Source organism: Ambystoma mexicanum, chromosome 7q, assembly GCF_040938575.1.
Source record: "Ambystoma mexicanum isolate Mex_15411 chromosome 7q, UKY_AmexF1_1, whole genome shotgun sequence".
NCBI lineage: Eukaryota > Metazoa > Chordata > Amphibia > Caudata > Ambystomatidae > Ambystoma > Ambystoma mexicanum.
The window spans coordinates 117,528,239-117,542,709 of NC_090941.1; positions in this window are offsets into that span (position 1 = coordinate 117,528,239).

The window sequence follows — 14,471 nt, forward strand, 5'->3', positions numbered from 1 at the left end:
CCAGCTCTTGTCCTTCCCAGTTCCACGTACTTCGTCTTCCATCTTTGCGTTCATCTGCGCCAGCTGTGCAACTGCATCCGAGAGAGTTCTGTTTTCTCCATCGTTGGCAGATGTGAATGTGTAACAGGAACTTCCTATCTTTGCACAAACACCTCTTGCCATTGCCATGAGGAGGTCCAGGACATATCTATTCTGGAGCGCCACCAATTGCTCTTAGCCCTTCTTTTATGGTGTTGAACCCATTTACCGTTGAATTTATAGTTACCATCAACTCCCAGTGAGTGGTCTGTAACCACTTGGCATTTGTATATACCTGTACTATGGGCATTAGTGACTTACAGAACATGTGTGTTCTGCTGAACAGTCTATGTGATGCTGGTATTTCGTCCAGTGCTGCTTCTGACTTCCCAGAGATGTAATTTACCAATCTCTTCACTCTGCTGAGTCCTTTTCTTGTGTCTGTATCATCTGTTTGGTCAGACGATACCGGATGCAGTGATCTCTTCTTTCTCTTGTTTGGTACCATTTTAGGAAAGTCATCAAGCTTCACATCCTTCTTTGGTACCACCAGTGAGGGTATGTTGAGGTGTGCTAGGAAGCATACTCTTCTCCAGTTAGGTGGCAGTTTGTCATATGCATTGGATCCGCAAGCCCAATAATGGTCCATCAGTACTGCTGTTCCTGCTCCCATTTCTGGTATTGTTTCTATTTTCTTGCATCCAACGTTTTCTCCTACTTCTTCCTCGCCATTGTGCTGATAACACAATGTTAGTGTTGTAAGGGGGATGATTGGCATAGGTCCAGCTTCGTTGTCCACCCACGTCACTAATTTTGCACTTCTGTCCCATTCTTTGAGGCACTTGTTGTTTTCTTCTTGCACCTTATTCACTGCTGCCTTTGCTAAGGTCAGTGCCTTACTTCCCACCACGCCGTCCTCCCAGCCATCATTTGTGTATACTTGTCCATAGATCATTATCAGTGGCCTCTCCCAGCAGCCCGGCTCTCCTCCTATTTCCTTTGCACTCCACTTGCATGGCAGGTATTGCAGTTTGATCATCTTTGTTTCTCCTTTGTCTGGTCCCTCTGTTATGTACTGCAACCCCTCACTGAGTTGCCAATAATTGTTCAGCATATGTAACGTCTTTATATAATTGTCCTCGTATGGAAAAGTCGCCTTGGATGTCCATCTTAATGTTGCTGTTATCCCTTGAAATCTGCCTTGTGTTTGGAAGATAGCGAGATACATCAGACATTGTTATGTTGCTGCGGGTATTTCTGTTGCTACGAAGGTTCTGGAAACACTCATGGCATAGGGGATTAACGAGCAGACACAGCAGCTCTCCCCAGTTGTATCCCTCCCAATTTTGTACATTTGTTTTTACCACATGTTGTTCGTTCTGTGTGCTGTGTCTGTGAGATACGTGCCAACTCACTTCATGTCTGTGCCAACACAGTGCTTACCTCTTCTTACCTTATCAACAGTGTCTTCACTTCCACCTGACATGGTAGTCCTTGTTGCTTGGGTTGGGGAAGTGTTAGTGAGGGGTACAGCTGTCATGATGCCTACCCCGGGGGACTCAGACCAAGTCCAGCAACCCTGGAAGCAGGCATCAAGTTATTCCAAGCAAGCCCAACAGCCCCTGCTAGGGGCTATTTAGGTCCAGTTCTGGCGTCTATGGCGCCAGGCTCATATGGAGAGTCAGTCAAGGCGCCATAGGCGCCAGGCTCATAGATTAAAACTTACCTGATGCAGACCATGCTGCAAACTTTCCTAATGCAGACCATGCTGCAAGAGCTCCAAGCCAAAAGAGGCTTGGAAGGGACTACTTTCCCTAGGGACTATTTTTTACTCGGGTGGGGCTGGGGAGGAATACTTACCTGGGACTACTTTGGAGTCTATTTAAACCACGCCCGAAGAGCAGCACACGCTTCGTGTTATTCTGCATCCAGCAGCTACCTAACGCTCACAGTGCCTGCAAGTCTGCATCCAGTATTCTGCCACGCCCGCCTCGAGTCTGGAGCTCCTACAAAAAGGGAGAAAGAAGGAGAAAAGGTTAGAACAAGAGCAATACCTTTGATCCTTACCTGAATTCCCGATCCATTGCGCCTTCGAGCTGGAAGAAAGAAGTTATTTTATGCGTGTCACCTCGCCTGCTGCAGCGTTGCGCTGAACTCACCGGCCTTCGCAACATCTTCACATTCCACCGCATCCTTCTGCATGTTCCCGCCGCACTCCGGCACCTAAGGGGAAGACAAGAACAGCAAGGTGAGCCAAGGGAATACACGAAGGCAATATTAGTTACCTCCATAGACTTACCTGATTTTACCACCGGGGGTACTATCCCTCTTCACAGGTCGGCGCAGCTTCCACTGCATCCTCGCCGAACCCCGGCCCCTAAGGGGAAACAAAAGGACAGCAAGGTGAAACAAAGGGACAAACAAGGGGAAACCTCCTCACCACAATAGACTTACCTGCTTTTACCGCCGGAGGCATTATTCCCCGAGACTTCATACTTTCTCTCAGCGCCTGAATAAGGGAGAAAGCAACAGGTTACATATTGACATTATTTTATCTAACTGTTTTATCTAACTATTATCTAATTGTGTTGGATAATACAAATCCTTAGCTGAATATTACCGGTTGCCACGAGGAACTCTTCACTAGGGTCAAGCTGCAACCTGCAAGGAATCGGACAAGAGTGAAAGTCAGACATTTGAACTCTTACGAACTACATACTTACGGCGTCTTGCTGGAAATCTCAGAGTCAATATTGTTCTGGAACTCACCAATTCCTTCGAGCCAGTGAAGCAACTGGTTATCTACCTGCCCCTGCGCTCAATGCAGGATGGAGAGCTCATCTTTCCAAACCATCAGGTGAGACTATAAGAGGGGACATCAAAGGTGATCAGTGGGGAGAACAGCGGGAGTGGGGGGGTTAACGCTCAACTCCACAGGTGGTTAATTCCCTTTCTCCATTTGCAGAAGAATATTCCTACGGGCCAAGCAAACGACGCTAGGTGGGCCAGTCCAGTCCGTCATCTCGGCACTACACGTCACATTGGTGGAGACCGCAGCTGTCCAGTTCAGATCGACGCCCCTGTGGGAGTCAGGTGAGCGTAACAACAGCGGTGACATGCATAGCAAAGAACAGCTGCCAGAAGGCAGTACCTAAGAGCACGTTGGATAATAGGAACCACACAACAAACATTACAATCTTTATTTTATGTACCATAACCACTTTTGAGCAGCTGATGAGTTCATAAAGCTGCCGCCTGAAAAACGTAAGAAAGGCGTTATTATTTAGTATTGTAAGTAGTCTCTTAAGCTCCTCGTACTAAGAAATCACTAAGTGCCCTGTTAGGGTGGACCCCCAGGTAGGCAGAGCCGTGCTAGGACTCAGCAGATGCCAAACTCACAGAAGGCTTACTCCTTCCTCTGGACAAAAGATGCAAAGGTCCACAAAAGTAGCAAGGTGTAACTGAGGTTTATTACAGCCAACAAACCACAGGGATCACATGCACAGAGGGAAGCCCAGGCACATCTCGCCGCATTCTGGCTCACAGGCCAGTATTGATGATGCGTGATGTCATAATTTTTGTCACGTTCTAGGCCCTTCTCCAAAACCTAACTCCACTCCGGATAGGTTGCTGAGTGGTAATTCCCATATAGGAGCCTATATAGTAGTTGTGTTATTGGACAAGGCTGCGTCAGGTGTTAGGCTTGGACCATCCCCAAAAACTGATACTAATTATTTGTTACAGTATGCGGACCTTGTGCTTGGTCACTGACCCCAGCTACCCGCCCATAGGGCCATGGTTTCTGATTGGTTGAGCTGCAGGCACCCAAACCTGGGACAACCTTAGTTCCCAGTCCGCTAGACCCCTTTTTATGGTGCAGGTGCAACTATGTGTTGGTGATGTGCAACCCCCCTTCTCACCTGAGTCCGTTCTTTACTGGTGTCCTTGGTCGATGCCTTCTTGCGGATGGACCGGGTCTTGAAGAAGGCTGCCCGATTCTCTTCCGAATCCAGAATGCATTCAGTTTCCGGGACGCCGAATCCAGGAATCCAGGAGGCAGTGGAAGCACGCTAGCCAGGAATCCAGGAGCAAGTAGAAGGGGGAGGACTAGGAAGGGATAGCGGAATTAGAAAAAGGAGAAGAACCGCGAGCTATGGAGCACACGTCTGGTCGCTACTTCGCAATAGCATTGAGACGCGTGGAGCCACGGAAGGCGTGGTCTATTAGTAGAAAAGGCTACGTCCAGCGCATGGAGCGAGAAGGGATTACGCTGGACAGCCATGTTGGGAGTATTAATGAGTGTAAGCCCGCTGTGACAGGGACCAAGAAGCCCAAAAGGGGCGCACTCTGTGATTCATGACAGCATGCCTCCTCCGAAGACCTTTCCCTCCAGGTTTGCCGGGTGAATGAGATGAAATCTTCTGAGCAGTCGAGGGGCCTTGATGTTTGACATAGGCTCCCAGGTTCTTTCACTAGGGGGATATCCTTTCCATTCAACCAGATATTGAAGCTGGCCCCTTCTATACCTGGAATCACAAATCCGGGACACCTCGTATTCCAATTGGTTGTCGACCAGTATAGGAGGAGGTTTGCAGGGTTTCCGGGAGGATGGATAGTAGGGTTTCAGCAAAGATGTGTGAAAGACTGGGTGTATTTTTTTCCAGGAGTCTGGCAATTTGATCCGATAAGAAACGGGATTTATAACTTCTTTGATGGGAAATGGTCCATAGTATCGAGGGGCCAATTTACTCGGCCGTAGATGTCGGGCTAGTAATTTTGAGGACAACCGGACCTGGTCACCGATTGCATAAGAAGGGCCTGGTCTTCTTTTGGAATCTGCATATTTCTTGGTCTGTTTTCTGGCCTTCTCCAAAAATTGTTATGATCTCTGCTTCCAAAAGATCAGGACTTGCCCGACTCCCTTGGAAGCAGACCCATAACCCTGGTTCCGAGTGCCAGCCAGTCCCAATTGGGACCTTTTGGACCCTGTCCTGGCGCCAGTGGAACCAGGCTCATAAAGATGCCCAGTCCCAGCGCTGGAAGCGCCGGGCTCATAATGCTTGGGTGGACTTACCTGCAGCAGACCATGCTGCTTACTTACCTGCAAGTTGAACCCCTGATCCTCTTCTGTTTGGGACTACTTTTCCTGTTGGGTGGGGCAGGAGCCACTCCCTAGGTTCAGAACACTGGAACTCTTCTGGAAAGCAGGAACTCTTTTCTTACCTAGGCGTGGCTGTGGAAGGAGACACCTAAGCACTACAGGAGGCTATTTAAACCACACCCGATGGATGAATCTTGCTTTGCGTTATTCTGCATTCTCTGCAGCAGAACGCTCATCGTGTCTTCTGCTTCTGATCCTGGGCCTAAGGGAACAAAGGCTTACCATCCTGGAATCCAGTCTTCAGCAGCACCTGTAAAGACAAAGAAAGAACAGGTTAGCACTACGGTCTTCAGTGGCAGCGCATCTCTTACCTGGTCCATCGGCTGTCACCAACGCCTCGCGCTGCATTCCGTCATCTGAAAGACAAAGGCTTACCTACTCTTCGCATGCTCCGGAGGTCTTCGCACTGCATTCCGGCATCGAAAGACAAAAGCTTACCAGCTCTTCGCACGCTCCGGAGGCCTTCGGCGCTGCATCCCGCATCTGAAAGACAAAAGAAGGTGCGTTTAAAGACATTGGGCAACTTTATTACTCACGTGCCATTACTCCTTCCCACGCCGAATCCAGTGGGTATTCCAGCACCCTTCAGCTTCTCTAAAGCTCCGAACTTGTACCTGCAAGATAAAAGGGACAGTTAGTGCGCATCGTGAAGCAGGCTACAAGCGCTTACTTACGTGCTTCCAGGCGCTTCTATTCCTCACGCGGGTTCGATCCTCAACTCTCATCAGCCCGCCATCCGCCATCGCCGGAACCCTGCAAAACAAGAGATATCATTACAAAAGACTTTTAAGACATTTGAAGTGCCCAGAACTTACCGTTCGTGCAGTTAACGACGGACAGCAGTCCTCTGAGGTCAAGAGGCCTGCACCCTTATCCAGTGAAGAAACTGGTTACGGCACCCTGCCCCGAGGCAGATGGAGAGCTCGGCGTTCACTTACCTAAGGTGAGGGCGTTAACCTTTGGGGTTCTACAGGAGAAGAGAAAGGGAAGAGGAGAGAGGCACCCAATAACCCCAGTTCATTCATCCCATATTTTCTATCTGCAGACATCTTACTCTTCGAGTCAGACATACAGTGCACAGAGGTCCAGCCCAAAGAGCCAACCGTGTGTTACACATCACCTTTGAAGATACGGCATTCACCCAGTCAAGACCGGTGCCTCTGCGGGAATCAGGTGAGCGTTACAGAATGCAAAGCCTACCGCAAAACTCCCACCCAGGCGCTATGGAAACCTCGGATACCGACCAGCTAGCCCAGTTACTTGGGGAACTAAGAGCAGAAATGCATGCAGCCCGTCAGGAAACGAATGCTCTAAGAAGGGAACTGTTTATTTCCAAGGAGCGAACAGACAATCTCGCTAGACAATTGCTACAGTCACAAGCCGGACAAACTCTGTTACCCGCATCAGGGGCAAATCTTCCTTCAACATCCTCTACGAACCCAGTGCAGATCAACCTACCTGGGAATGTACCTCTGGCTCCGCCCGAACGATTTTCTGGTGACCCAAAGAGGTTTGCAGTATTTATTAATCAGTGCCGGTTGCACTTCTTATGCCGGCCAGCAGCCTTTCCAACTGATCAAGCTAAGGTAGCTTTCGTGCTTTCGTACCTTAGTGGCAATGCGGCAGACTGGTCGATCCCTCTAGTTAATCAAGATGATCCGGTTCTCCATGATTTTCAAGCTTTTCAGCTCAGTATGGAAAAACTGCTTGCAAGACATTCACAGGGGCAGGCCTTGGACAATGAGCTCCTTTCATTGCGACAGGGTAATCAAGACCTTTTGGCTTATATTGCGTCTTTCAACAGACTGATAGTGGAAACTCAATGGCCTGAGGACAAAAGGATTACGCTGTTTTATAGAGGTCTACGTGGAGAGCTCAAAGATGTGTTAGCCCAAGTAGTGAATCCCCCGCAAGACTGTTCGGACTATATTGACTTAGTCGTTCAAATTGACCACAGACTGCAGAACAGGAAGGCCGATCGTTCCAAGTTTGATGCTCGAGTATTTTCCAAACCACCAACTCCTACCAAAAGAGTAGACTCCGGGGAACCCATGCAAATAGGGGGCCTGAAAGGACCACTAACACAAAAGGAGCGGGAAAGGAGAAAACAGCTGCAATTATGCCTCTATTGTGGAAACTCGGGGCACTTTCTTCGAGACTGTCCGGTGAAACCAGCCAAGAAGGCAGTAGGAGCTGCAGTTACCAGGGTCACAAACTCTGAGCAGGGAAACGACCTCGCCCGACAAGAATAGAGGTCCTCTTGCCGAGCGTTAAAACCAGTTCCGTGACCTCGCATTTCGTGATACCTATGGTCCTCAGTAGCCCTGAACATCCGGATCGATTACATGCGATTGAAGCTTACGTCGACAGCGGTGCCATCGGCAATTATGTGGATCATGAAATGGTTTTGAGGATGAATCTGACTCTTTGTCCAAAGGCTGTAAAGGACGTCATTACTACGGTGGATGGTACGGAGATAGCCTCCGGACCAGTAACGCATACCACCCAAGAAGTGACGCTAGTAAGTCAAGATGGACACCATGAGAAGATCGTGTTCGATGTGATCAAGGCCCCTCAGTTCCAGATTATTCTAGGAATTCCTTGGTTAGAGAAGCACAATCCTCAGATCGATTGGCGAGCAAGAACGGTTAAGTTTCCAGAATGTGTCTCTACTTGTCACCCTCGACCTGGTGTTGCACTGGCAGCAATTTCCTCGGAGGCTCCCCAGTTACCTCCTGAATACCTAGAATTCCAAGATGTTTTCCGGAAGGATCAGGCTAACTCTCTACCTCCTCATAGGTCTTATGACTGCCAGATAGACCTGATACCTGGATCTACTCCTCCTTGTAGTAGTATTTATGCTCTCACCGAGCCTGAGAATCTTCACCTCCGACAATACCTGGATCAATACCTAGCGAATGGGTTTATTCGTCCTTCCAAGTCCCCTGCTTCCTCAGCTTTGTTCTTCGTTCCAAAAAAAGAAGGGGACCTTAGAACTTGTATAGATTATCGCGCCCTGAACCAGATCACCGTTAAGAATAGATATCTGTTACCTTTGATCCCTGAACTCCTGGACCAAGTCAGAAAAGCATGCATATATACAAAGCTGGATCTTAGAGGAGCCTACCACTTGGTACGAGTAAAAGAGGGTGATGAATGGAAGACGGCCTTCCGCACCAAGTATGGGCTATTTGAATATCAGGTCATGCCCTTCGGACTTTGCAATGCCCCGGCCGCCTTTCAATATTTTATGAACGATGTCCTCAGAGAGCTCATAGATGTGTGTGTTGTTGTTTACATTGACGACATCCTCGTTTATTCTTCATCGGAAACTGAACATCGGAAACACGTGAAAATGGTCCTCGAGAGATTGCGTCAACACAAACTTTTCGCTAAGTTGGAAAAATGTGTTTTCAACGTGACTGAAGTTGAATTCTTGGGATTCATATTATCACCTAGCGGAGTGCGTATGGATTCAAAGAAGGTCGATGCAATTCTCAAATGGCCATCGCCATCCTCCGTAAAAGGTGTTCAAAGCATGTTAGGCTTCGCTAACTTTTACCGCAGGTTTATCCCCGAATTCTCTCGAATAGTCCAGCCCATCACCGCCTTGTTAAAGAAAAACAAACGTTTTGAATGGTCTACCGAGGCGGAACAAGCTTTCCAGAATTTGAAGACTAGATTTATCTCTGCACCGATCTTAAAACATCCTCGCCCAGAACTCCCCTACATCGTTGAAACTGATGCTTCGAGCCTTGCCATGGGGGCAGTCTTATCACAAAAGGACCAGTAACCAATCAGTTGCATCCCGTGGCATTTTGGTCCCGCAAATTCTCGCCTCCTGAAATCAATTACACTATTACTGATAAGGAACTTCTAGCTATTAAGTCCGCCTTTAAGGCTTGGCGGCATTATCTTCTGGGGGCCCGACACACCGTTACTGTGATTACAGATCACCGAAACCTGCAATATTTGAAAACCGCAAAAGCTCAATCCTCTAGGCAACTCCGTTGGGCACAATTCTTTGCCGAGTTTGACTTCATAATTACCTATCGACCTGGTACAAAAAACGGTAAAGCTGATGCCCTTTCTCGGATGGGAGTGGAAGAACATTTGATCAATCCTAAACCTGTACCTATCATTCCCGAACAAAGAATTCTAGGTGTAATCGCCACACAATCCATAGAGGAAGTTAAGGATAAAGCCAGGCTACTGGTAACTCCAGCAGACATACAGAATTGGCATCTGCAGGGAAAGGACTTTACGGTGAAGGACAACCTATTATATTTCCAAGAACGGTTATACCTGCCCAGCACAGATTTACAGAAAAAGGTAATCTCTTGTTATCACGATTCTTTAATAGAAGGACATCCCGGTATGACCAAGACCTCGGAAAAGATCAAGCGCTACTTCTGGTGGCCGTCTTGGAAAAAAGATATCAGAGACTTTATAATGTCCTGTGGAGTATGCGCCCAAAACAAGAGTCAAAAGGAAAAACCAGCCGGCCTCTTACGCCCTATTGACATCCCGCCTCGCCCTTGGCATACGCTTTCTATGGACTTCATCACCGATCTACCTCCATGCTCCGGATACAATACGATCCTAGTAATCGTGGACCTATTCTCCAAGATGGCGCATTTCATTCCACTCAAAGGCTTACCAACAGCAGCAACTCTGGCCCGAGAATTTCTCGAAAACATCGTCCGACTGCACGGTTTTCCTTCAGTTCTAATTTCGGATCGAGGTAGTCGATTTATTTCTCATTTTTGGCGAAGTTGCTGTCGGTCGGCTCAAATTGATGTGAGACTTTCGACCTGCCACCACCCTCAAACCGACGGACAAACCGAGAGGACCAATCAAACTCTGGAACAGTATTTGCGCTGCATGCTACAACAAACTGAAAAAACTTGGAAAGATATCCTTTGGATAGCCGAATATGCCTACAATAACTCTGTCCACTCGGGAACTGGGAAGACCCCGTTTTTTCTTTTATACGGTAGTCACCCTCGAACCTCGGAGTTGGATCCACTCCAAGATCTTGGAACACCAGCAGTAGACCACCTGCATTCTACAATCACCCAAGCCTTTAAGGAAGCCGTTTCTCACCTTCAAAGGGCTAAAGAACAATACAAGAAAGGAGCAGACCAACATCGGAAGGAAGCCCCCCAATATCAAGTAGGAGATCAAGTCTGGTTATCCACCAAATATCTACCTCTAAAAGGACCACGCACATTCAACCCAAGATACCGTGGTCCCTATTCGATCACTAACATAGTAAATCCAGTAGCGGTCAAGTTGGACTTGCCCCCTCACATGAAGATACATCCGGTCTTCCACGTCTCTCTATTAAAACCCGTGCAACCTCAAACCCGACTAACTACATCTCCAAAACCTATTCTAGTTGATGGAGAACTCGAGTTTGAAGTCAAAAGCATCCTGGATTCCAAGATCTCCAAATCTAAACTATTTTACCTGATTGACTGGAAAGGCTACGGTCCCCAAGAAAGATCCTGGGAACCTGCAGAATATGTCCACGCGCCTCGTCTAATCAAAAGATTTCATCGAACATTTCCTAACAAGCCCAAACCCCCGGAGAAGCCCGGTTTGGGAGGGGCCTTGAGGGGGGGTGCTGTCATGATCTCTGCTTCCAAAAGATCAGGACTTGCCCGACTCCCTTGGAAGCAGACCCATAACCCCGGTTCCGAGTGCCAGCCAGTCCCAATTGGGACCTTTTGGACCCTGTCCTGGCGCCAGTGGCACCAGGCTCATAAAGATGCCCAGTCCCAGCGCTGGAAGCGCCGGGCTCATAATGCTTGGGTGGACTTACCTGCAGCAGACCATGCTGCTTATTTACCTGCCAGTTGAACCCCTGATCCTCTTCTGTTTGGGACTACTTTTCCTGTTGGGTGGGGCAGGAGCCACTCCCTAGGTTCAGAACACTGGAACTCTTCTGGAAAGCAGGAACTCTTTTCTTACCTAGGCGTGGCTGTGGAAGGAGACACCTAAGCACTACAGGAGGCTATTTAAACCACACCCGATGGATGAATCTTGCTTTGCGTTATTCTGCATTCTCTGCAGCAGAACGCTCATCGTCTCTTCTGCTTCTGATCCTGGGCCTAAGGGAACAAAGGCTTACCATCCTGGAATCCAGTCTTCAGCAGCACCTGTAAAGACAAAGAAAGAACAGGTTAGCACTGCGGTCTTCAGTGGCAGCGCATCTCTTACCTGGTCCATCGGCTGTCACCAACGCCTCGCGCTGCATTCCGGCATCTGAAAGACAAAGGCTTACCTACTCTTCGCATGCTCCGGAGGTCTTCGCACTGCATTCCGGCATCTGAAAGACAAAAGCTTACCAGCTCTTCGCACGCTCCGGAGGCCTTCGGCGCTGCATCCCGCATCTGAAAGACAAAAGAAGGTGCGTTTAAAGACATTGGGCAACTTTATTACTCACGTGCCATTACTCCTTCCCATGCCGAATCCAGTGGGTATTCCAGCACCCTTCAGCTTCTCTAAAGCTCCGAACTTGTACCTGCAAGATAAAAGGGACAGTTAGTGCGCATCGTGAAGCAGGCTACAAGCGCTTACTTACGTGCTTCCAGGCGCTTCTATTCCTCACGCGGGTTCGATCCTCAACTCTCATCAGCCCGCCATCCGCCATCGCCGGAACCCTGCAAAACAAGAGATATCATTACAAAAGACTTTTAAGACATTTGAAGTGCCCAGAACTTACCGTTCGTGCAGTTAACGACGGACAGCAGTCCTCTGAGGTCAAGAGGCCTGCACCCTTATCCAGTGAAGAAACTGGTTACGGCACCCTGCCCCGAGGCAGATGGAGAGCTCGGCATTCACTTACCTAAGGTGAGGGCGTTAACCTTTGGGGTTCTACAGGAGAAGAGAAAGGGAAGAGGAGAGAGGCACCCAATAACCCCAGTTCATTAATCCCATATTTTCTATCTGCAGACATCTTACTCTTCGAGTCAGACATACAGTGCACAGAGGTCCAGCCCAAAGAGCCAATCGTGTGTTACACATCACCTTTGAAGATACGGCATTCACCCAGTCAAGACCGGCGCCTCTGCGGGAATCAGGTGAGCGTTACAAAAATTCCTTGGCCTCCTTATGTATATTGACAAGGGTTTCGATCCAGGAGTCAACTGTAGGTACTGGTGTAGGTTGAGGAAGAACAGAAGGCAGGACCGATGGATGGAAACCTTGACTGCAATAAAAGGGGCTGGTCTTAAGTGCCGAATGGTCGGAATTGTTGTAGGCGAATTCAGCCACGGGTATCAGGAGGGACCAGTCATCCTGAACCTTGGTGGCAAAGCATCGAAGATACTGTTCCAGGGTTAGATTGACACGTTCTGTGGCTCTGTTGGTTTGAGGGTGATATCCTGAAGAAAGGGCACGTTGGATTCCTAAGCATTGACAGAGACTTTTCCAGAATTGTGAGATGTATTGAGGTCCACGATCCGATATGATCTTGGAAGGGAGTCCATGCAAACGGAATATGTGTTCTAGGAAGATTCCTGCTAGTTCAGAGGAGGATGGCAGTAAAATGAGCCATATGAGTGAACAAGTCTATGGTAACCATAATGGTAGTGTATCCACGGGAAGGTGGTAGTTCCACAATGAAGTCCGTAGCGATAATCTCCCATGGCCTGGTTGGCAGTGTAGGTTGCAGTAGAAGGCCCGCCGGTCTCTTGTTATCATGTTTACTTTGACTGCAGACAATACAGGATTGAATGTACTGCTGTACATCGAATCTCATCCTAGGACACCAGAATTGCCTTTGTATAAGACGGAGGGTATTGGCGATGCCATGATGTCCGGAGTGTAGAGTATCATGACAGAGATTTATTATTCTTTGTTGTAGCCTTTTTGTAGGGATGACCAATACATTGTCCTTGAACAGATACCCGTCCCGGACCCTTAGATTCTATTGATTTTTCTTAGATATATCCTTCCACAGATCAGAGGATTGGGTCTGAGCTTGGATTTCTTCAAGGAGGTTGACTGCTTGGGCTACAAAGATCTTGGGGGAAAACATCTGAGGATATGCCTTGTCTTCAATGGGCTCGTAGTCTGGTCGTCGAGATAAGGCGTCAGCAATTAGGTTTTGTGATCCTGGAACATGAGTGATGTGGAATTGGTACTGGGCAAAGAAGTAGGCCCATCGTACCTGACGACTATTCCTACACTCCAAAGACTGTAGAATTTGGAGGTTCCGGTGGTCCGTACGGACCTGAACTGGATGTTTAGCTCCCAGAAGTAAATGTCGCCACTCATTGAAGGCTTGACGGATGGCTAACAATTCCTTTTCCAGGACTGAATAGTGTGTTTCACTAGTAGTCAGGGTCCGTGAAAGATAAGCAATTGGGTGTTCCAGTTTATCTCCTAATTCTTGCTTCAGGACCGCACTTATGGCGTATGGCGTAATTAGAGGCGTCCGTTTCTACTAGGAAGTGTCGACTAGTATCGGGTTGGGCCAAGATAGGAGCTTGTGTAAACTCTGTCTTCAAACGCTGGAACGCTGTTTCTTGTGGTGTAGACCAGAGGAAGGGAGTGTCTTTCTTCAGGAAAGAAAAAATCGCTTGTACTATCTCAGAGAAGTTAGATATGAACTTGCGGTAGAAATTGGCAAGGCCCAGGAATGATTGAACTTGTTTCACGGAAGCAGGAGAAGGCCAGGTCAGTATGGCCTTTACCTTTGAAGGATCCATACCGATTCCTTCTGGGCTAAGGATAAATCCTAGGTAATGAACGGAGGTTACATGGAACAAACATTTTTCGGGTTTGGCTAGGAGTTTGTGTTCTCTAAGTCTCTGCAAGACTGCCTTCACGTGCTCTTCATGTTGTATAGGGTCCTTGGAGAAGATCAATATGTCATCCAGATATACAATAACAAAGAGAAACAACATGTCAGAAAACACCCTGTCCATGAAGCGTTGGAAAATTGCCGGGGCATTAGCTAGTCCAAAGGGCATGACTAGATATTCATAAAGGCCAAAGGGTGTTCTGAAGGCGGTTTTCCATTCGTCCCCTTCCCGGACATGAATCAAATGATAGACGCCCCTGAGATCCAACTTGGTGAATATTACCGCGCCTCTCACGACTTCCAGGATGTCCGAAATCAAGGGTAACGGGTACCGGTCCTTGAGGGTGCATTGATTTAGGCCGTGATAATCGAGGCAGGGTCTGAGTTCCTTGGTATCCTTCTTGGGAACAAAGAATAGGGAAGCACCAGCAGGAGATTTTGAAGGTTTTATGGTGCCACTTTCAAGGTTGGTATCCA